The sequence below is a fragment of the Mustela putorius genome, unplaced genomic scaffold, assembly GCF_011764305.1.
Source record: "Mustela putorius furo isolate JIRA1106 unplaced genomic scaffold, ASM1176430v1.1 tig00003858_pilon_pilon_pilon, whole genome shotgun sequence".
In the NCBI taxonomy this organism is placed as follows: Eukaryota; Metazoa; Chordata; class Mammalia; order Carnivora; family Mustelidae; genus Mustela; species Mustela putorius.
The window spans coordinates 984,639-1,009,436 of NW_025422010.1; the positions used below are offsets into that span (position 1 = coordinate 984,639).

The 24,798-nt window shown below is 39.5% G+C and overlaps 3 protein-coding genes and 1 long non-coding RNA gene across 25 annotated transcripts in view; 3 read left to right on the forward strand and 1 right to left on the reverse strand.

The window, feature by feature from the left end:
* The window catches only part of LOC101682709 (immunoglobulin lambda-1 light chain-like), a 1,123,284-nt gene that overhangs the window by 682,677 nt on the left and 415,809 nt on the right, over positions 1–24,798 (forward strand). The gene's annotated exons all lie outside the window — the stretch shown is intronic.
* The window catches only part of LOC101676037 (immunoglobulin lambda variable 4-3), a 780,698-nt gene that overhangs the window by 358,541 nt on the left and 397,359 nt on the right, over positions 1–24,798 (forward strand). The gene's annotated exons all lie outside the window — the stretch shown is intronic.
* The window catches only part of LOC101680986 (immunoglobulin lambda-1 light chain-like), a 586,873-nt gene that overhangs the window by 170,052 nt on the left and 392,023 nt on the right, over positions 1–24,798 (forward strand). The window lies entirely within an intron of this gene.
* LOC123387655 overlaps positions 16,289–24,798 on the reverse strand; it is a 46,922-nt gene continuing 38,412 nt past the window's right edge. The window contains exon 8 of one of the 3 annotated variants that reach the window (XR_006602174.1): positions 16,289–16,340. This is a non-coding gene — a long non-coding RNA (uncharacterized LOC123387655). The remainder of the gene's footprint in view (positions 16,341–24,798) is intronic. The other 2 variants (XR_006602173.1, XR_006602175.1) reach the window with 2 other exon arrangements.

Sequence of the window (24,798 nt, forward strand, 5' to 3'; positions counted from 1 at the left end):
ACCCACTTAAGCCCCCATGTTGCATCACCACTTCCTCATATCAGGGAGATCATATGATAGTTGTCTTTCTCTGCTTGACTTATTTCGCTAAGCATGATACGCTCTAGTTTCATCCATGTTGTTGCAAATGGCAAGATTTCATTTCTTTTGATGGCTGCATAGTATTCCATTGTGTATATATACCACATCTTCTTGATCCATTCATCTGTTGATGGACATCTAGGTTCTTTCCATAGTTTGGCTATTGTGGACATTGCTGCTATAAACATTCGGGTGCATGTGTCCCATTGGACTACTACATTTGTATCTTTTTTTTTTTTTTAATTTTTTATTTTTTATAAACATATATTTTTATCCCCAGGGGTACAGGTCTGTGAATCACCAGGTTTACACACTTCACAGCACTCACCAAAGAACATACCCTCCCCAATGTCCACAATCCCACCCCCTTCTCCCAAACCCCCTCCCCCCGGCAACCCTCAGTTTGTTTTGTGAGATTAAGAGTCACTTATGGTTTGTCTCCCTCCCAATCCCATCTTGTTTCATTTATTCTTCTTCTACCCACTTAAGCCCCCATGTTGCATCACCACTTCCTCATATCAGGGAGATCATATGATAGTTGTCTTTCTCTGCTTGACTTATTTCGCTAAGCATGATACGCTCTAGTTCCATCCATGTTGTTGCAAATGGCAAGATTTCATTTCTTTTGATGGCTGCATAGTATTCCATTGTGTATATATACCACATCTTCTTGATCCATTCATCTGTTGATGGACATCTAGGTTCTTTCCATAGTTTGGCTATTGTGGACATTGCTGCTATAAACATTCGGGTGCATGTGTCCCTTTGGACTACTACATTTGTATCTTTAGGGTAAATACCCAATAGTGCAATTGCTGGGTCATAGGGCAGTTCTATTTTCAACATTTTGAGGAACCTCCATGCTGTTTTCCAGAGTGGCTGCACCAGCTTGCATTCCCACCAACAGTGTAGGAGGGTTCCCCTTTCTCCGCATCCTCGCCAGCATCTGTCATTTCCTGACTTGTTGATTTTAGCCATTCTGACTGGTGTGAGGTGATATCTCATTGTGGTTTTGATTTCTATTTCCCTGATGCCGAGTGATATGGAGCACTTTTTCATGTGTCTGTTGGCCATCTGGATGTCTTCTTTGCAGAAATGTCTGTTCATGTCTTCTGCCCATTTCTTGATTGGATTATTTGTTCTTTGGGTGTTGAGTTTGCTAAGTTCTTTATAGATTCTGGACACTAGTCCTTTATCTGATATGTCGTTTGCAAATATCTTCTCCCATTCTGTCAGTTGTCTTTTGATTTTGTTAACTGTTTCCTTTGCTGTGCAAAAGCTTTTGATCTTGATGAAATCCCAGTAGTTCATTTTTTCCCTTGCTTCCCTTGCCTTTTGCGTTGTTCCTAGGAAGATGTTGCTGCGGCAGAGGTCGAAGAGGTTGCTGCCCGTGTTCTCCTCAAGGATTTTGATGGATTCCTTTCGTACATTGAGGTCCTTCATCCATTTTGAGTATATTTTTGTGTGTGGTGTAAGGAAATGGTCCAATTTCATTTTTCTGCATGTGGCTGTCCAATTTTCCCAGCACCATTTATTGAAAAGGCTGTCTTTTTTCCATTGGACATTCTTTCCTGCTTTGTCGAAGATTAGTTGACCATAGATTTGAGGGTCTATTTCTGGGCTCTCTATTCTGTTCCATTGATCTATGTGTCTGTTTTTGTGCCAGTACCATGCTGTCTTGATGATGACAGCTTTGTAATAGAGCTTGAAGTCCGGAATTGTGATGCCACCAACGTTGGCTTTCTTTTTCAATATCCCTTTGGCTATTCGAGGTCTTTTCTGGTTCCATATAAATTTTAGAATTATTTGTTCCATTTCTTTGAAAAAGATGGATGGTACTTTGATAGGAATTGCATTAAATGTGTAGATTGCTTTAGGTAGCATAGACATTTTCACAATATTTATTCTTCCAATCCAGGAGCATGGAACATTTTTCCATTTCTTTGTGTATTCCTCAATTTCTTTCATGAGTACTTTATAGTTTTCTGAGTATAGATTCTGTGTCTCTTTGGTGAGGTTTATTCCTAGGTATCTTATGGTTTTGGATGCAATTGTAAATGGGATTGACTCCTTAATATCTCTTTCTTCTGTCTTGCTGTTGGTGTAGAGAAATGCAACTGATTTCTGTGCATTGATTTTATATCCTGACACTTTACTGAATTCCTGTATAAGTTCTAGCAGTTTTGGAGTGGAGTCTTTTGGGTTTTCCACATATAGTATCATATCATCTGCGAAGAGTGATAATTTGACTTCTTCTTTGCCGATTTGGATGCCTTTAATTTCCTTTTGTTGTCTGATTGCTGAGGCTAGGACCTCTAGTACGATGTTGAATAGCAGTGGTGATAATGGACATCCCTGCCGTGTTCCTGACCTTAGCGGAAAAGCTTTCAGTTTTTCGCCATTGAGAATGATATTTGCGGTGGGTTTTTCATAGATGGCTTTGATGATATTGAGGTATGTGCCCTCTATCCCTACACTTTGAAGAGTTTTGATCAGGAAGGGATGTTGTACTTTGTCAAATGCTTTTTCAGCATCTATTGAGAGTATCATATGGTTCTTGTCCTTTCTTTTATTGATGTGTTGTATCACATTGACTGATTTGCGGATGTTGAACCAATCTTGCAGCCCTGGAATAAATCCCACTTGGTCGTGGTGAATAATCCTTTTAATATACTGTTGAATCCTATTGGCTAGTATTTTGTTGAGTATTTTCGTATCTGTGTTCATCAAGGATATCGGTCTATAGCTCTCTTTTTTGGTGGGATCCTTGTCTGGTTTTGGGATCAAGGTGATGCTGGCCTCATAAAATGAGTTTGGAAGTTTTCCTTCCATTTCTATTTTTTGGAACAGTTTCAGGAGAATAGGAATTAGTTCTTCTTTAAATGTTTGGTAGAATTCCCCCGGGAAGCCGTCTGGCCCTGGGCTTTTGTTTGTTTGGAGATTTTTAATGACTGTTTCAATCTCCTTACTGGTTATGGGTCTGTTCAGGCTTTCTATTTCTTCCTGGTTCAGTTGTGGTAGTTTATATGTTTCTAGGAATGCATCCATTTCTTCCAGATTGTCAAATTTATTGCCGTAGAGTTGCTCATAGTATGTTCTTATAATAGTTTGTATTTCTTTGGTGTTAGTTGTGATCTCTCCTCTTTCATTCATGATTTTATTTATTTGGGTCCTTTCTCTTTTCTTTTTGATAAGTCGGGCCAGGGGTTTATCAATTTTATTAATTCTTTCAAAGAACCAGCTCCTAGTTTTGTTGATTTGTTCTATTGTTTTTTTGGTTTCTATTTCATTGATTTCTGCTCTGATCTTTATGATTTCTCTTCTCCTGCTGGGCTTAGGGTTTCTTTCTTGTTCTTTCTCCAGCTCCTTTAGGTGTAGGGTTAGGTTGTGTACCTGAGACCTTTCTTGTTTCTTGAGAAAGGCTTGTACCGCTATATATTTTCCTCTCAGGACTGCCTTTGTTGTGTCCCACAGATTTTGAACTGTTGTATTTTCATTATCATTTGTTTCCATGATTTTTTTCAATTCTTCTTTAATTTCCCGGTTGACCCATTCATTCTTTAGAAGGATACTGTTTAGTCTCCATGTATTTGGGTTCTTTCCAAACTTCCTTCTGTGGTTGAGTTCTAGCTTTAGAGCATTGTGGTCTGAAAATATGCAGGGAATGATCCCAATCTTTTGATACCGGTTGAGTCCTGATTTAGGACCGAGGATGTGATCTATTCTGGAGAATGTTCCATGTGCACTAGAGAAGAATGTGTATTCTGTTGCTTTGGGATGAAATATTCTGAATATATCTCTGATGTCCATCTCGTCCAGTGTGTCATTTAAGGCCTTTATTTCCTTGCTGATCTTTTGCTTGGATGACCTGTCCATTTCAGTGAGGGGAGTATTAAAGTCCCCTACTATTATTGTATTATTGTTGATGTGTTTCTTTGATTTTGTTATTAATTGGTTTATATAGTTGGCTGCTCCCATATTGGGGGCATAGATATTTAAAATTGTTAAATCTTCTTGTTGGACAGACCCTTTGAGTATGATATAGTGTCCTTCCTCATCTCTTATTATAGTCTTTGGCTTAAAATCTAATTGATCTGATATAAGGATTGCCACTCCTGCTTTCTTCTGATGTCCATTGGCATGGTAAATTCTTTTCCACCCCCTCACTTTAAATCTGGAGGTGTCTTCGGGCTTAAAATGTGTTTCTTGGAGGCAACATATAGATGGGTTTTGTTTTTTTATCCATTCTGATACCCTGTGTCTTTTGACAGGGGCATTTAGCCCATTCACATTCAGGGTAACTATTGAGAGATATGAATTTAGTGCCATTGTATTGCCTGTAAGGTGATTGTTACTGTATATGGTCTCTGTTCCTTTCTGATCTACCACTTGTAGGCTCTCTCTTTGCTTAGAGGACCCCTTTCAATATTTCCTGTAGAGCTGGTTTGGTATTTGCAAATTCTTTCAGTTGTTGTTTGTCCTGGAAGCTTTTAATCTCTCCTTCTATTTTCAATGATAGCCTAGCTGGATATAGTATTCTTGGCTGCATGTTTTTCTCGTTTAGTGCTCTGAAAATATCATGCCAGCTCTTTCTGGCCTGCCAGGTCTCTGTGGATAAGTCAGCTGCCAATCTAATATTTTTACCATTGTATGTTACAGACTTCTTTTCCCGGGCTGCTTTCAGGATTTTCTCTTTGTCATTGAGACTTGTAAATTTTACTATTAGGTGACGGGGTGTGGGCCTATTCTTATTGATTTTGAGGGGCATTCTCTGAACTTCCTGAATTTTGATGCTCGTTCCCTTTGCCATATTGGGGAAATTCTCCCCAATAATTCTCTCCAGTATACCTTCTGCTCCCCTCTCACTTTCTTCTTCTTCTGGAATCCCAATTATTCTAATGTTGTTTCGTCTTATGGTGTCACTTATCTCTCGAATTCTCCCCTCGTGGTCCAGTAGCTGTTTGTCCCTCTTTTGCTCAGCTTCTTTATTCTCTGTCATTTGGTCTTCTATATCACTAATTCTTTCTTCTGCCTCATTTATCCTAGCAGTTAGAGCCTCCATTTTTGATTGCACCTCATTAATAGCTTTTTTGATTTCACCTTGGTTAGATTTTAGTTCTTTTATTTCTCCAGAAAGGGCTTTTATATCTCTTGAGAGGGTTTCTCTAATATCTTCCATGCCTTTTTCGAGCCCGGCTAGAACCTTGAGAATTGTCATTCTGAACTCTAGATCTGACATATTACCGATGTCTGTATTGATTAGGTCCCTAGCCTTCGGTACTGCCTCTTGTTCTTTTTTTTGTGTTGAATTTTTACGTCTTGTCATTTTGTCCAGATAAGAGTAAATGAAGTGGCAAGTAAAATACTATAAGGGTGGCAACAACCCCAGGAAAATATGCTTTAACCAAATTAGAAGAGATCCAAAATCGTGAGTGGGGAGAAAGGGGATAAAAAGAGGTTCAAAAAGGAAGAAAGAAAAAAAAAAAAAAACAAAAAGAAAATAAAAAGAAAAAAGAAAAGAAAAGAAAAGAATTTTTAAAAAAAGAAAACACCTAAGAAAAATGTAAAAAAATATATATATATATTAGATAAACTAGTAAAAAATCGTTAAAAAAAATTTTACCCGAAGGCGAGAAAACCATAAGTGACTCTTAACCTCACAAAACAATCTGAGGGTTGCTGGGGGGAAGGGGGTTGGGAGAAGGGGGTCGGGTTATGGACATTGGGGAGGGTATGTGCTTTGGTGAGTGCTGTGAAGTGTGTAAACCTGGCGATTCACAGATCTGTACCCCTGGGGATAAAAATATATGTTTATAAAAAATAAAAAATTTACTTATTGTGGGTTCAGCAAGATCGTGGAGAGTAGAGGACCTTATTTCAACCGTTCCCCTGAAATGAGCTGGATATCTGCCAGACCCCTCTGAACATCCATGAAATCAGCCTGAGATGTAAGAAGATATATCAGGATCTATACTAATAGAATATCTGTGGCAGCTGGTTTAAAGGTATGAAGTGGGAGCTGTGATTCTGCAGACAGATATCTGAAGATAAACAGAACAGGGAGGGAGCACTGGAGCTGGGAAGTGAAATAACACAGGAGCACAGAAGAGTCCTGAGCTATGGCCCAGACAGACTCATAGACTGGTAGCCACATTGAAAGGACTTTAGAGAAGCCCCCCAGACTGAAACCTGGAGCTGTGGGGGCACACCTGTGAACTGGAGGTGGTTGGTGGTTTTAGGAGCACAAATGGAAGAGATATGCTTGGACCTGGAAGCGAGGACTGGGAATGATGCTGTGGGGCCCACAACCAATGACACAGTGGTGCTTAGCAGCACAGACAAAAACAGAGTCAGTCTGACCTGGAGAACTTTCTGGAGAACAGACTGCAATCCCTCTGCTCTGAGACAGAGGATTAGATATAGTCACTTCTCCTCTCTCAGAAGAGACTCAGAGACCCACCAGGGAAAGCATCCAGAAAACAAAAGCCCTCCAAAACCAGTGTTCATTGAGCCCATCTCCCCCCACAGGGGAAGGACAACTCTGCTCAAACAGGGTTGACTAAGTAAAAGCATGGGAGGCCCATCTGCCAGAAGAAGAACAAGAGGCCAACAGCTCTGAGGCCCCTATAAAAGAAGTGAATCTTGTTTGGATTGTGGTCAATAGTTTGGACTCTGTATGTTCCCTCAACCACCTCTCACCAGAATGACTAGGAAGAGGAACCCCCAACGAGGAAAAATTCAGAGACTGTAACCTGTGCCACAGAACCAATGGATATGGACATAAGCAAGATATCAGAAATAGACTTCAGGGTAACAGTTAGGCAAACAATAGCTAGGTTGAAGAAAACCATTAATGGAAATATAGATTCTCTAAGGGCAGAAATGAGATCTGATCTGGCAGAACTTAAAAATTTTATCAATAAGATCCAATCTAATCTAGACACTCTAACAGCTAGTGTAAATAAAGCAGAAGAATGAATTTGTGATCTGGAAGAAAGACTGATAGAAAAGAAGGATCAGGAGGAGGCCTGCAACAAATCACTTAGAATCCATGAAAACAGAATTAGAGAAATAAATGATGCCACAAAACATTCCAATGTCAGAATCATTGGGACCCCTGAGGGGGTGGAAAGAGAGAGAGGACTAGAAGATGTAGTTGAGCAAATCCTTGCTAAGAATTTCCCTTATCTGGGGAATGAAGCAAGCGTTCATATCCTAGAGGCAGAGACATCACCGCCAAGATCAGTAAGGGCAGATTGACCCCCAGGCATGTAATAGGGAAACTCGCGGATCTTAAAACCAGGGATCTTAAAGGACAGTAGGGGGAGATATTCCTTATGTACAGAGAGAGAAACGTCAGAATAATATAAGACCTGTCCAAAGAAACCTGGCAAGCCAGAAAGGGTTAACAAGATATATTCAGGGTAGTAAATAAGAAGAACATGCAGCCAAGAGTAATTTATCTGACAAAGCTGTAATTTAGAATGGGTGGAGAGATTAAGAAGTACCAATATTGGAAAAACTGTTAGAATATGTGACCATTAAGCTGGCCTTCAAAGAAATATTAACAGGGAGTCTATGAAAGAAGAAAGATCCCCAAGAGTGATATAGAACAGAAATTCACAGAGACAATCTATATAAACAAGGACCTCACAGGCAACATGATGACAATAAAAACATAACTTTCAATAATCACTCTCAATATGAATTCTGTAAATGCTCCCATAAAATGCTGCAGGGTGGAAGATTAGATAAAAAGACAGGAACCATCCATTTGCTGTCTGCAAAAGGCATATTTTGAACCTAAAGATAAATCCAGATTAAAACCGAGGGGATGGAGAACCATCTTTCATGACAGTAGACCTCAAAGGAAAGCTGGAGTAGCAATTCTCATATGAGACAAATTAGATTTTAAGTTAAGAATGTAGTGACAGGGAGGAGTCAAGATGGCAGAGAAGTAGCAGGCTGAGACTACTTCAGCTAGCCGGAGATCAGCTAGATAGCTTATCTAAAGACTGCAAACACCTGAAAATCCATCGGCAGATCGAAGAGAAGAAGAACAGCAATTCTGGAAACAGTAAAACAACCACTTTCTGAAAAGTAGGACCAGCGGAGAAGTGAATCCAAAGCGACAGGAAGATAGACCCCGGGGGGAGGGGCCGGCTCCCGGCAAGCAGCAGAGCAACGGAGCACAAAATCAGGACTTTTAAAAGTCTGTTCCTAGAGGGACATCTCTCCAGAGGCTAAACGGGGGTGAAGCCCATGTGGGGTCAGCGTGGCCTCAGGTCCCACAGGTTCGCAGAAGGATCAGGGGTGTCTGAGTGTCGCAGACTTTGTGGGTATTGGAAAGGGAAAGCCGGCTACAGAGACAGAGCCGACAGTAAGCTCACAGCTTGGTGTTACCTTGAATCGGTTGCAGGCTAGGTGAGCTTAGAGCGTGGCAGGAGGTCAGGCAGACGGGAGTAACTGGGCGCTGTTCTCTGACGGTGCACTGAGGAGTAGGGCCCAAGGCTCTCGGCTCCTCCAGGCCAGAGACCAGGAGGCCGCCATTTGTATTCCCGTCCTGCCGAACTCTACAGAAAGTGCTCAGGGAACAAAAGCTCCTGAAAGCAAACCCGAGCGGATTACTCACCCCGGCGCCTGATAAGGGGGGTGCAATTCTGCCTGGGGCAAAGACACTTGAGAATCACTACACCAGGCCCCTCCCCCAGCAGATCAACAAGAAATCCAGCCAAGACCAAGTTCACCTACTAAGGAGTGCGGTTTCAATACAAGGAGAGCAGCATAATTCCAGAGAAGGAGAAAGCAAAGCACGGAACTCATGGCTTTCTCCCTGTTATTTTTTTTACTCTTGCGGTTAATTTAATTTTTTTCTTTTTCATTTTTTGTTTTTTTTTTCTCGCCTTCTGGTTAAATTTTTTTTTAACTTTTACATTTTTCTTTTTTAACGTTTATAAATTAGTTTATCTAATATTTTTTTTCTTTATTATATTTTTCTTATTTCTTTTCTTTTTTCAATTGTTTTCGTTTCTTTTTTTTTCTTTTTTTTCTTCCTTTTTGAACCTCTTTTTATCCCCTTTCTACCCCCTCACGATTTGGGATCTCTTCTAATTTGGTTAAAGCATATTTTTCCGGGGTTGTTGCCACCCTTTTAGTATTTTCCTTGCTCCTTCATATACTCTTATCTGGACAAAATGACAAGGCGGAAAAATTCACCACAAAAAAAAAAGAACAAGAGGCAGAACCGAAGACTAGGGACCTAATCAATACAGACATTGTTAATATGTCAGATCTAGAGTTCAGAATGACAATTCTCAAGGTTCTAGCCGGGCTCGAAAAAGGGATGGAAGATATTAGAGAAACCCTCTCGAGAGATATAAAAGCCCTTTCTGGAGAAATAAAAGAACTAAATTCTAACCAAGTTGAAATCAAAAAAGCTATTAATGAGGTGCAATCAAAAATGGAGGATCTCACTGCTAGGATAAATGAGGCAGAAGAAAGAATTAGTGATATAGAAGACCAAATGACAGAGAATAAAGAAGCTGAGCAAAAGAGGGACAAACAGCTACTGGAACACGAGGGGAGAATTCGAGAGATAAGTGACACCATATGACGAAACAACATTAGAATAATTGGGATTCCAGAAGAAGAAGAAAGAGAGAGGGGAGCAGAAGGTATACTGGAGAGAATTATTGGGGAGAATTTCCCCAATATGGCAAAGGGAACGAGCATCAAAATTCAGGAGGTTCATAGAACGCCCCTAAAAATCAATAAGAATAGGCCCACACCCCATCACCTAATAGTAAAATTTACAAGTCTCAGTGAGAAAGAGAAAATCCTGAAAGCAGCCCGGGAAAAGAAGTCTGTAACATACAATGGTAAAAATATTAGATAGGCATCTGACTTATCCACAGAGACCTGGCAGGTCAGAAAGAGCTGGCATGATATTTTCAGAGCACTAAACGAGGAAAACAAGCAGCCAAGAATACTATATCCAGCTAGGCGATCATTGAAAATAGAAGGAGAGATTAAAAGCTTCCAGGACAAACAAAAACTGAAAGAATTTGCAAACACCAAACCAACTCTACAGGAAATATTGAAAGGGGTCCTCTAAGCAAAGAGAGAGCCTACAAGTGGTAGATCAGAAAGGAACAGAGACCATATACAGTAACAGTCACCTTACAGGCAATACAATGGCACTAAATTCATATCTCTCAATAGTTACACTGAATGTTAATGAGCTAAATGCCCCAATCAAAAGACACAGGGTATCAGAATGGATAAATAACAAAACCCATCTATATGTTGCCTCCAAGAAACTCATTTTAAGCCCGAAGACACCTCCAGATTTAAAGTAAGGGGGTGGAAAAGAATTTACCATGCTAATGGACATCAGAAGAAAGCAGAAGTGGCAATCCTTATATCAGATCAATTAGATTTTAAGCCAAAGACTATAACAAGAGATGAGGAAGGACACTATATCATACTTAAAGGGTCTGTCCAACAAGAAGATTTAACAATTTTAAATATCTATGCCCCCAACGTGGAAGCAGCCAACTATATAAACCAATTAATAACAAAATCAAAGAAACACATCAACAACAATACAATAATAGTAGGGGACTTTAACACTCCTCTCACTGAAATGGACAGATCATCCAAGCAAAAGATCAGCAAGGAAATAAAGGCCTTAAACGACACACTGGACCAGATGGACATCACAGATATATTCAGAACATTTCATCCCAAAGCAACAGAATACACATTCTTCTCTAGTTCACATAGAACATTCTCCAGAATAGATCACATCCTCGGTCCTAAATCAGGATTCAACCGGTATCAAAAGATTGGGATCATTCCCTGCATATTTTCAGACCACAATGCTCTAAAGCTAGAACTCAACCCCAAGAGGAAGTTTGGAAAGAACCCGAATACAAGGAGACTAAACAGCATCCTTCTAAAGAATGAATGGGTCAACCAGGAAATTAAAGAAGAATTGAAAAAAATCATGGAAACAAATGATAATGAAAATACAACAGTTCAAAATCTGTGGGACACAACAAAGGCAGTCCTGAGAGGAAAATATATAGCGGTACAAGCCTTTCTCAAGAAACAAGAAAGGTCTCAGGTACACAACCTAACCCTACACCTAAAGGAGCTGGAGAAAGAACAAGAAAGAAACCCTAAGCCCAGCAGGAGAAGAGAAATCATAAAGATCAGAGCAGAAATCAATGAAATAGAAACCAAAAAAACAAAAGAACAAATCAACGAAACTAGGAGCTGGTTCTTTGAAAGAATTAATAAAATTGATAAACCCCTGGCCCGACTTATCAAAAAGAAAAGAGAAAGGACCCAAATAAATAAAATCATGAATGAAAGAGGAGAGATCACAACTAACACCAAAGAAATACAAACTATTATAAGAACATACTATGAGCAACTCTACGCCAACAAATTTGACAATCTGGAAGAAATGGATGCATTCCTAGAAACATATAAACTGCCACAACTGAACCAGGAAGAAATAGAAAACCTGAACAGACCCATAACCAGTAAGGAGATTGAAACAGTCATTAAAAATCTCCAAACAAACAAAAGCCCAGGGACAGACGGCTTCCCGGGGGAATTCTACCAAACATTTAAAGAAGAACTAATTCCTATTCTCCTGAAACTGTTCCAAAAAATAGAAATGGAAGGAAAACTTCCAAACGCATTTTATGAGGCCAGCATCACCTTGATCCCAAAACCAGACAAGGAACCCATCAAAAAAGAGAGCTATAGACCAATATCCTTGATGAACACAGATGCGAAAATACTCAACAAAATACTAGCCAATAGGATTCAACAGTATATTAAAAGGATTATTCACCACGACCAAGTGGGATTTATTCCAGGGCTGCAAGATTGGTTCAACATCCGCAAATCAGTCAATGTGATACAACACATCAATAAAAGAAAGGACAAGAACCATATGATACTCTCAATAGATGCTGAAAAAGCATTTGACAAAGTACAGCATTTCTTCTTGATCAAAACTCTTCAAAGTGTAGGGATAGAGGGCACATACGTCAATATCATCAAAGCCAACTATGAAAAACCCACCGCAAATATCATTCTCAATTGAGAAAAAGTGAAAGCTTTTATGCTAAGGTCAGGAACACAGCAGGGATGTCCATTATCACCACTGCTATTCAACATAGTACTAGAGGTCCTAGCCTCAGCAATCAGACAATAAAAGGAAATTAAAGGCATCCAAATTGGCAAAGAAGAACTCAAATTATCACTCTTCGCAGATGATATGATACTATATGTGGAAAACCCAAAAGACTCCACTCCAAAACTGCTAGAACTTGTACAGGAATTCAGTAAAGTGTCAGGATATAAAATAAATGCACAGAAATCAGTTGCACTTCTCTACACCAACAACAAGACAGAAGAAAGAGAAATTAAGGAGTCAATCCCATTTACAATTGCACCCAAAACCATAAGATACCTAGGAATAAGCCTAACCAAAGAGGCACAGAATCTATACTCAGAAAACTATAAAGTACTCAAAAAAAATTGAGGAAGACACAAAGAAATGGAAAAATGTTCTATGCTCCTGTATTGGAAGAAAAATATTGTGAAAATGTCTATGCTACCTAAAGCAATCTACACATTTAATGCAATTCCTATCAAAGTACCATCCATCTTTTTCAAAGAAATGGAACAAATAATTCTAAAATTTATATGGAACCAGAAAAGACCTCGAGTAGCCAAAGGGATATTGAAAAAGAAAGCCAACATTGGTGGCATCACAATTCCGGACTTCAAGCTCTATTACAAAGCTGTCATCATCAAGACAGCATGGTACTGGCACAAAAATAGACACATAGATCAATGGAACAGAATAGAGAGCCCAGAAATAGACCCTCAACTCTATGATCAACTAATCTTCAACAAAGCAGGAAAGAATGTCCAATGGAAAAAAGACAGCCTCTTCAATAAATGGTGCTGGGAAAATTGGACAGCCACATGCAGAAAAATGAAATTGGACCATTTCCTTACACCACACACAAAAATATACTCAAAATGGATGAAGGACCTCAATGTGTGAAAGGAATCCATCAGAATCCTTGAGGAGAACACAGGCAGCAACCTCTTCGACCTCAGCCGCAGCAACATCTTCCTAGGAACATCGCCAAAGGCAAGGGAAGCAAGGGCAAAAATGAACTATTGGGATTTCATCAAGATCAAAAGCTTTTGCACAGCAAAGGAAACAGTTAACAAAATCAAAAGACAACTGACAGAATGGGAGAAGATATTTGCAAACGACATGTCAGATAAAGGACTAGTGTCCAGAATCTATAAAGAACTTAGCAAACTCAACACCCAAAGAACAAATAATCCAATCAAGAAATGGGCAGAGGACATGAACAGACATTTCTGCAAAGAAGACATCCAGATGGCCAACAGACACATGAAAAAGTGCTCCATATCACTCGGCATCAGGGAAATACAAATCAAAACCACAATGTAATATCACCTCACACCAGTCAGAATGGCTAAAATCAACAAGTCAGGAAATGACAGATGCTGGCAAGGATGTGGAGAAAGGGGAACCCTCCTACACTGTTGGTGGGAATGCAAGCTGGTGCAACCACTCTGGAAAACAGCATGGAGGTTCCTCAAAATGTTGAAAATAGAACTGCCCTATACCCAGCAATTGCACTACTCGGAATTTACCCTAAAGATACAAATGTAGTGATTTGAAGGGGCATGTGCACCTGAATGTTTATAGCAGCAATGTCCACAATAGCCAAACTATGGAAAGAACATAGATGTCCATCAACAGATGAATGGATCAAGAAGATATGGTATATATACACAATGGAATACTATGCAGCCATCAAAAGAAATGAAATCTTGCCATTTGCAACAACTTAGATGGAACTAGAGCGTATCATGCTTAGCGAAATAAGTCAAGCAGAGAAAGACAACTATCATATGATCTCCCTGATATGAGGAAGTGGTGATGCAACATGGGGGCTTAAGTGGGTAGGAGAAGAATCAATGAAACAAGATGGGATTGGGAGGGAGACAAACCATAAGTGACTCTTAATCTCACAAAACAATCTGAGGGTTGCTGGGGGGAGGGGGGTTGGGAGAAACGGATGGGGTTATGGACATTGGGGAGGGTATGTGCTTTGGTGAGTGCTGTGAAGTGTGTAAGCCTGGTGATTCACAGACCTGTACCCCAGGGGATAAAAATATATGTTTATAAAAAATAAAAAATTATTTAAAAAAAGAATGTAGTGACAGTTATAGAAGGACACTATATCATTCATAAAGGGTCTATCCAACAAGATGATCTAACTACAGTAATATCTATCCCCCCGATATGGGGGCAGCCAACTACGTAAGCATTTGTTAATCAAACTAAAGAGACATATTTTTTTTTGATAATTTGCCATAAAACTTTATTGTGTATTTTTAGTGAGGATTACATCTTTATGTTATGGATAACAAAGGGAATTTTGGTACATTACATTTAAATTATTTTACATTTTGTATTATACTTGTAAGAGAGAAGAAGCAAAAGTCAGAACACAGCAAACCTTTCATGGTTTTAAATCTATATTCAATAAGGATGCGTCAATAAGGCTGTCATGATATTTCAAAAAGAAAAATGTACTTACTATTAAAAACAGCATGTTTTTGAATGTTGATATTCAAATTAAAAATATATAATTGTTGTAAACATGGAATGTATTTCCCCAATATAATTACTATAAAGCTCTATTTCATTTTCAAATCTGCATATCTCTTCCTTCTTTTTATTGTTGTTCTTCTACTAAATCTTTTCTGCTCCTCATTAGTAGGTATAAAACTAACTTTATAGTTTTGTAAATATTACCAACATTACAAATGAATATACATATTATTCATAATTACAAAATTTCCAAAACTCAAAAAACTATGTATTTCCAGGAAACCCAAGATAAATATCAGGAAAATGTGGACACTAAACTTAGTTAACATCTCTGATATTAAATTACATTAATTTACAAGGTTCAGAACTATAAGGGAGGCATACCCAGATTTGACCTTACAAACTTGACTCTGGTGCTGTTAAACTCTATTAAAGTCCTTACATTAAGACTATGTGAAGGGAGAGTATGGAGAGTTTAGCCAAAGTACTCCATGGTATTGCAGTTTCAGCATTCATTGTATATGTCTAGGTGGCCTCCAGAGACCTCAAACTGACTTTAGCACCTCCTGCCAGCTTAGACCAGAGTCACAAGGAGATTTAAGTTTCTTTTTTTATTATTAAATTGATTTATTTATTTTCAGAAAAACAGTAATCATTGTTTTTTCACCACACCCAGTGCTCCATGCAATCCGTGCCCTCTATAATACCCACCATCTGGTACCCCAACCTTCCACCCCCCCACGACTTCAAACCCCTCAGGTTGTTTTTCAGAGTCTATAGTCTCTCATGATTCACCTCCCCTTCCAATTTCCCCCAACTCCCTTCTCCTCTCTAACACCCCTTGTCCTCCATGATATTTGTTATGCTCCACAAATAAGTGAAACCATATGATAATTGACTCTCTCTGCTTGACTTATTTCACTCAGCATCATCTCTTCCAGTCCCGTCCATGTTGCTACAAAAGTTGGTTATTCACCCTTTCTGATGGAGGCATAGTACTCCATGGTGTATATGGACCACATCTTCCTTATCCATTCATCCGTTGAAGGACATCTTGGTTCACTTCTCCAATCAAGACATACAAATGGCTATCAGACCCATGAAAAAATGTTCATCATCACTAGCCCTCAGGGAGATTCAAATTAAAACTACATTGAGATATCACCTTACACCAGTTAGAATGGCCAAAATTAACAAAATAGGAAACAACATGTGTTGGAGAGGATGTGGAGAAAGCGGAACCCTCTTACACTGTTGGTGGGAATGCAAGTTGGTGCAGCCTCTTTGGAGAACAGTGTGGATATTCCTCAAGAAATTAAAAATATAACTTCCCTATGACCCTGCAATTGCACTCTGGGTATTTACCCCAAAGATACAGATGTCATGAAAAGAAGGGCCATCTGTACCCCAATGTTTATAGCAGCAATGGCCATGGTCGCCAAACTATGGAAAGAGACATATTTTTTTAATTCATTTATTTTTTTTTTCAGTGTAACAGTATTCATTATTTTTGCACCATACCCAGTGCTCCATGCAATCCGTGCCCTCTCCAATACTGGTCGCCAAACTGTGGAAAGAATAAAGAGACATATTGATAAGAATATGTTAATTGTAGGAGATCTTAACACTCCATTCTCTGCAACAGTCTGATCATCTAAGCATAAACTCAATAAAGAGACAAGAACTTTGAATGACACACTGGACCAGATGGACCTCATAGATATATACAGAATATTCCACCCTAAAACAACAGAATACTCATTCTTCTCAAGCTCACATGGAACTTTCTCCAGAATAGACCACATACTAGGTCATAAACCCATCTCAGTCAATACCAAAACATTGAGATTATTCCCTGCATATTCTCAGACCACAATACTTTGAAACTGGAATCAATCACAAGAAACAGTGTGGAAGAAATTCAAACACTTGGAAGCTAAAGACCATCCTGCTCAAGAATGTTTGGATCAACCAGGAAATCGAAGAAGAACTTAAACAATTCATGGAAACGAATGAGAATGAAAACTCATCACTCCAAAAGCTATGGGATATGGCAAGACGGTTCTTTGAAACAATTAATAAGATCAGTAAATCACTGGTAAAACTAATCCAAAAGAAAAGAGAAAGGACACAAATTAATAAAATTATGAATGAAAGGGGGTAGATCATGACTAAGAACAAGAAAATAGAAACAATCATTAGAAATTATTATCAACAGCTATATGCCAATAAATTATGCAACCTAGAAGAAATAGATGCATTCCTGGAAACCTATAATTTCCAAGACTGAAACAAGAATAAATTGACAACATGAACAGACCAATAACTAGTCACATGATTGAAGTAGTGATCAAAAACCTCCACAAAAACAGTAGTCCAGGACCTGATGGATTCCCTGGGAGAAATCTACATGTTGAAGAAGAAATAATACTTATTCTCCTGTTTAAAAAAAAGAAACATAAGGAAGATTTCCAGACTCTTTCTATGAGGCCACCATTACTTTGATCTCAAAACCAACCAAGACCCCATCAAAAAGGAGTATTCCAGACAAATATTCCTGATGAATATTGTTGCCAAGATTCTCAACAAGATCTTAGTTTCTAGGTCCAACAGTATATTAAAAATATTATCCACCATGACCATGTGAGATTTATCCCTGGAATGCAAGAGTGGTTTGACATTTGCAAATCAATGTCATAGAACAAATTAATAAGAGAAGAAAGAAGAACCACATGGTCCTCTCAAGTGATGCAGAATAATCATTTGACAAAATAAAGCATCTTCTCATTAAAACTCTTCAGAGAATAGGGGGAGAGGGGATGTCCCTCAAATTTATAAAATCCATCCATGAAGAACCCACAGTGAATATCATTCTCACTGGGGAAAAGCTAAGAGCCATTCCCTTCGGATCTGGAACATGAAAAGGATGTCCACTCTTGCCACTATTCAGTATGGTACTAGAAGTCCTAGGAACATCAATGAGACAACAAAAAGAAATAAGTTATCCAATTTGGCAAAGAAGAAGTCAAACTCTCTCTCTTCACAGAAGACGTGATACTTTATGTGGAAAATGCAAAAGACTCCACCTCAAATTATGAGAACTCATATAGCAATTCAGTAATATGTCAAGCTACAAAATCAATGCACAGAAATTGCTTGCTTTCTCATATACTAACAATGAAACCATAGAAAAAGAAGTTAGAGAACTGATTCCACTTCCAATAACACCAAAAAACACAAGATACCTTGGAATAAACCTAACCAAAGAAGTAAAGGATCTGTACTCGAGGAACTACAGAACACTCATGAAAGAAATTGAAGATACAAAATGCTGGAAAAACATTCTATGCTCATGGGTTAAAAGAATAAACATTGTTAAAATGTCTACGCTGCCCAGAGAAATCTATATTTTCAATGCCATTGGTATTTTTCAAAGTGCTGGAAGAAACAATCCTAAAATTCATATGGAACCAGAAAAGACCCAAATCACCAAGGATATGTTGAAAAAGAAAAACAAAGCTAGGGATATCTGTTGCCTGACTTCAAGCTATATTACAAGGCTGTGATCACCAAGACAGCATTGTAATGGCACAAAAACAGACATGTAGACCAATGGTACAGAGTAGAGAGTTTCAGATATGGACCCTTAACACTGTGGTCATATAATCTTTGACAAAGCAGGAAAAAGTATCCATTGGAAAAGAGACAGTCTCTTCAGTAAATGGTGCTGGGAAAATTGGACATCTATGTACAGACAAATAAAACTCAACCATTCTCTTATTCCTAACACAAAGACAAACTCAAAATGGATGAAAGACCTCAATGAGAGAGAGGAATCCATCAAAATCCTGGAGAAGAGCATAGGCAGTAACCTCTTTGACACTGGGAACAGCAATTTCTTTTAAGATATGTCTCCAAAGGCAAAGGAAACAAAAGTGAAAATGAGCTTTAAGGACTTAATCAAAATAAAAAGCTTCTGTACAGTAAAGAAAGCAGTCAACAAATCTAAGAGGCAACCCACATGATGGGAGGAGATATTTGCAAATGACAGTATAGACAAAGAGCCAATATACAGGATCTGGTTCTATACAGAACTTCTCAAACTCAACACCCAAAAAACAGATCATCAAGTCAAAAAATGGGCAGAAGACATGAATAGACACTTCTCCGATGAAGACATACTAATGACTAACAGACATCTGAAAAATATTCATCATCATTACCCATCATTACCCATCATTATCCATCATCATTACCCATCATCATTACCCATCAGGGAAATTCAAATCAAAACCACACTGAGATACCACCTTACACCAGTTAGAATGGCAAAAATTAACAAGGCAGGAAACAACAAATGTTGGAGAAGATGTGGAGAAAAGGGAACAATCCTACACTGTTAGTGGGAATGCAAGTTGGTGCAGGCACTTTGGAAATGATCGTGGAGGTTCCTCAAAAAATGAAAAATAGAGCTACCTTGTGACCCAGCAATTGTACTACTAGGTATTTAGCCCAAAGATACAGATGTGGTGAAAATAGGGCATATACACCCCACTGTTTATAGCAGCAATGTCTACAATAGCCAAACTGTGGAAAGAGAAGATATGCCCTTCAAGAGACAAATGGGTAAAGAAGATGTGGTCCATATATACAATGGAATATTACTTAGCCAACAGAAAGTATAAATACCCAACTTTTGCATCAACATGTATGGGACTTGAGGAGATTATGCTGAGTGAAATAAGTCAAGCAGAGAGAATCAATTATCATATGGTTTCACTTACTTGTGGGACATAAGGAATAGCTTGAAGGACATTAGGTGAAGGAAGGGAAAAATGAAAGAGACGAATCAGAGGGTGAGGCGAAGCATGAGAGACTTGGACTCTGAGAAACAACCTGAGGGTTTTAGAGGGAGAAGTGTTGGGGGATGGACTGGCCCAGTGATGGGTATTAAAGAGGGCATGTATTGCATGTAGCAGGTGTTATACATAAACAATGACTCTTGGAACAATACATCAAAAACTAATGATGTACTGTATGGTAACTAAGATAACATAATAAAAAAATAATAATAATAAATAAGGTCTTCCTATGAGGGACTGGAAAATTCTGTTCTTCCCTTTCCCAATTTCTGCAACTCAGCTATTTTCTCAGTACGTTTTTCTTAACTTAACTTATAGAATAAGATATTTATTACATTTCCCCCCAAACCGAAGACAGGTTACTTATGACACTTCCCTTGAAGAGTTACTAAAATGAGATCCATCTCATTTTCTTAATATGACAATATTTCTTTTTGGACCTGATCTGTCCCTGATTCTGATTGCAAAATAGGGATACTGAGGCACAGCCCCTATGACCTGCTGCAAGAGATCACAGCCAACAACAGACATTTATAGCACTGTGATGGCTTTGGAAATGCCATGCACTATTCTTAGAAGATGAATTTTATTCGGTCACTGTGGCCCATGAACTGATCTAGATTGGACCCTGAACCTCCGTAAAGCTCATAGTGCCAATTATACGATAAGATCAGAAAATAAAGACTACTCCACTCTCAGGTATCAGTGGCCAGGCCAGCCAAGGAGTAAGATCCTTCCCCATCTGTGTCATACTCTCCTCCAGCCACAGGAATCCTGTGTACAGAGCAGTAATCAGGTCTGACCCAGGACCCCATGTCTAAGGTCCCAAGTTTGTTCCCTTCCTCCTGATCCTCCAGGCAGGCTACATAGGATGGATCATCAGGGGATTTGTAAACAGTTATTAGAACTCCATCTCCTGTGAATGTTTAGGGGCAGATGTGGACGATATCTTTCAAAGTACAAAACTTTTAAATCTTCCCTAAATAAATTTGTCCAAAAATTAAAAAAATACACAGGATAGACTGACAACAGATATAAGGCTGCAAAAGAAGAGATTATAGAATTTGATATCATCATGATGGAAACTACTCAAAATGATATGCAGAGCAAAAACCTTGAAGAGATTGTAAAGGTGCAATGTCTGTAGGACACCTTCACACCAGCTAGACAGTGTGCAAGTGTAGAGACTGTGAGAGGGAAGGTAAGGAAATGAAGGTGAATCCAAAAAACCTGTGGAGAAATAATCTACAAAAAGGCTTCAAATTTGGAGAAACCCAGGAACCAATATATCCAGGAAGCTCAAGGGAGCTTGGGCACAGGGAACATGAGAGACAGCAAAGAAAACATCATAATGAAGTTGTTAGAAACCAGTGATGCAGACACTCTCAGAGCCAGAGAAGAGAGTCATGTTCCTTACAGAGAACCAGCATTGTGCTAGGAGCACATTTCTAACCACAAACCATGAGAGCATGAAAACAAAGGAGCAATGTCTTCAAACTACTAATAGAAAATATCTATCAACATTGGTCTTTAAACACAATGGACATCATTGAAAAGTGAAGAGAAAGTAAACCTTTCTCAGAGAGCAAATCTCCCAGGACTGATCACCAGCAGACCCTCAGCACAAGCGACAGTGAAGGATGCCCCTCAGTCAGAAGGAAATCGTGACAGATGGAAATATGAGCCTACATAAAGAAAAATCATCAGATGTCATAACTACAAGGATAAATGTAAAATCAATGTTAATGGTTAATGTCTATAAAAGTCAACTACTTAAAGCAAAATATATAGCAATGTGATTGATTCATAATGGATGTACAAATAATACATATGACAATGACAGCAGAAATGGTGGTGAAGATGAGACCATGTTGTGATGTCCTCATCCTGCATGTGAATGATGTCGTATAACTGGGAGGAAGTTTCTTAAGGCAGGAGGTGAGAACGTTAAGCTCTAAGGAAAGCATTAAAACAAAACCATTTTAACAACGAAGAACTATAGCTAATAAGGTGCATGACCTGGGATGATCTGGAGGACACAGATCCAGTAGGACATGCATGTCATGTCTGTGTATGTGTGTATTTGTCTGTGAGGCACAGAGAAACAGAGACAATGGGAGGGAGACACCCATGTTGAGAATCAGCTCAGGTGGTCTTAGGGCGGCAGGTCTGGAAGGGGCAGGACAGGACAGAGGGCTATGTGTGGAAGTCAGGACAGGGTTGCACACTTTTATTGCATCTGAAGGATTAAAATGTTAAGAGGAGACAGAGAAGAAAATTAAGGCATCCCAATCAAACCACTAGAGATAAAAACAACAGTGTGTCAGATCTCAAACACAACAGTTGAGATCACCAGCAGACATGCCAAGATGAATATTGTAGGGAATCTGAAGACACAGCACAGACACAGCAAGTGAAAGACACAGAGAGACTTTATAGGTGAGCAGAGCAGCACTTGGTGTAGGAAAATGTGAATAATGTCGTGCACATGTGATTGTGAACCCAGGGAGTGAGGGTGGGGAGGTGGAAAAGATTATTTTATAAATCAATGGCCACAAATGTTCAAAATTTCATAAAAATTCAGTATCTATGGTTTACAAAAACCCCAAATAAAGAAATATGGAGGAATAAAACACCCCAGAGAGGAAAGACATTAAATTCAGGGGACCAGTGATAAGGATTCAGACTGATCTCTCACGAACAGATATACACACAGAGGGCAGTGGATTAACATTTTCAAACTACTGAGAAAAACCAAAAGAAATCCTTTATGTAGGGAAAATATACTTCTATAATGAAGGCTGAACAGAAAAATGCTTCAGCTCTACCAAATTGACAGAAATGATCATGAACAGACCCATAACACAGGAAATACTACTGGATTTCCGTCAGGCAGAAGGAGGGGATTCCAGAAAGAAGCAGGATCTACAAAATGATGGAAAGAGTCAGAAATGATAACTACAGGGGTAAATATGAAGAATTTTTGATGATTTAACACTCTCTGAAAAATAAATCACTGTCTAGAGCAAATCTAATTCAGTACATATGTTGGAATTTATCACATAGCTAACAGTGATGGGTATGATATTCCTACCAAAGCCCTGAGAAGAGATAGTAGCAATTGGGCTCTAATGTCTGAGGCTCTCTGTCCCATGGTGTGATGTCACCTAAATGTAGCCTGTGATGAGTCACAGATGACAGGAGAACAAGGAGTTACAGTAATAAGCCAAAAGAGAAAAAGAAAGCAGATTATAGAAAAATGCTCCAATTCTCAAGAAGAAGATAAAAATGGAAGAGGAGAAAAGACAACCCATGGAACATAGAGAAAATAAAAATTGGGATGGGATCTAACAAACTATGTTACCACACAAAGTCAGGAAAGGATGTAAACCCCACAATTAAAGGACAGATATTGTCAAAATAAGTTTAACAGTAACATCCAAGGATGAGAAACCTCATAAATAATCTTATACTGTAAATAATCTTATACTATTTAGCCAAAGCGCTTCCATCCATCCGTTAAACAATAACCTTATTGTTTAACCCTTAAACTGTCCCTGCTCCCCTTCCTCCAGGGGACTTACTTAAAAACAAGTCCCGGAAACCAGACCCAACTAAGGGTAACTAAGCCCAAATACAAGGGTGGGTCAGGCCAGGTGGAGACATCCAATCAGTGAGGGGTTGCATACTGTCTCCCTAGTTACCAAGGAGTATGGGCCCCGCCCTTTGGGAAGCCCTTTGGGTGCCAATTCTAACCAAGGTGATAGGCTAATTCAAATATCTACTAGATAAATTGTAATTCAGTTGGTCACTGTGCAGCTTTCTCTGTGTGTTTCAATTTCATTGGCCACCTGTGCATGGCCAGGCCCAACTTTGCCCTTAAAAGCAAGTCTGTAAGGGAGAGAGGGGTCACCCTCTCTGTAAGAGGTGTGGCCCAGAACATTCGGCTTGATTCTTGATGCTTGGCGTGGAATAAAGCTTTGCTTGAACTTCGCTTTATATCAGTCTAGCTCCTTTAATCATGGACCCATTATTGAAGGACCTAACATTTGGGGGTTCATCTGGGATTAAACGGTGAGAACTGAGCCAGCATCAGAATTTCTGGCAAAAGCGTCCACAGGTAAGATCTCCAGATTTTGCTCTGTGGGATGAGTCTGTCTGTCTGGGTGCGGAGCTCCAGGAATAGCCCACTGGGGAGAAGCTGGATGCAGCCATGCTCCCCAGGGCTGGAAAGGATGCGGGGACACCCCTTCCCTCCACTGGTAGATCAGCAGGGGGCTCAGGTTCCCTTAGACAGGGGGTTCGAGTACCCTTAGGCATTTGGGGGGTCCAAGTCCCCCTAAGCAGTCACCTAGGTGGTCAGGGGGTTCAAGTCCCCCTAGGTGTTCAGGGGGTTCAAGTTCCCCTAGGAGGTCTCCTCAGGTTCTGAACCACTGGGCCTGTGGTTGTCTGTTTTGGCTTTTCGTTGTCTGTTCTGTTGTTCATTATGTTTGCAGGGGACAGAGAAAATTCCCACCAGCAGCAAGATCTGGGTGAGGACCTCTGGGACTGTGGTTGTATTTGTCTTGTCTTTTTGTTGTCTGCTGTGTTGTCTATTGTGTTTGGAGAAATGAGGCAAGTGGGGAGTAAGGGAACTGTGACACCCTTAAGTCTTGTCCTCCAGCATTTCAAGGATTTTCAAGGTAAAGCCACCCAGGTGGGTGACAAGGTTTATCCAGGAAAACTAAAAAAACTGCCAATTAGAGTGGTCTGTTTTCTCCACAGGGTGGTCGCCGGAAGGAATGTTTGCCTTGGCTCAAATTTACTCTACTCAAAGTAAGGTCTTCGGTTTCCATCAAGACCAAATACCATACATTGGGCCTGGCGATATCTGGTAGAAGAGCCACCGTCATGGCTCAAGTCTCACCTTCTCCCTACTAACAAAACCATCTCTCTCCCACTAAGGCAGGTCAGATCACCAAAACCAGAACAGAAAGATGAGGGGGAATCAGGGAAGAAGACCATCCTACCTCCGTCAGATGTGGAGGATGTGGAATTTTCCCCTTTTTATCTGTCCCCTAAACCTAACTCTCAGTCCTGAGACGCCCTTACCAGTCCACCTCAAATGTGGTCAGGATCCACCTATGGGACCACCAAGCAGGAAGACGGCCCTGAACCTTCCTC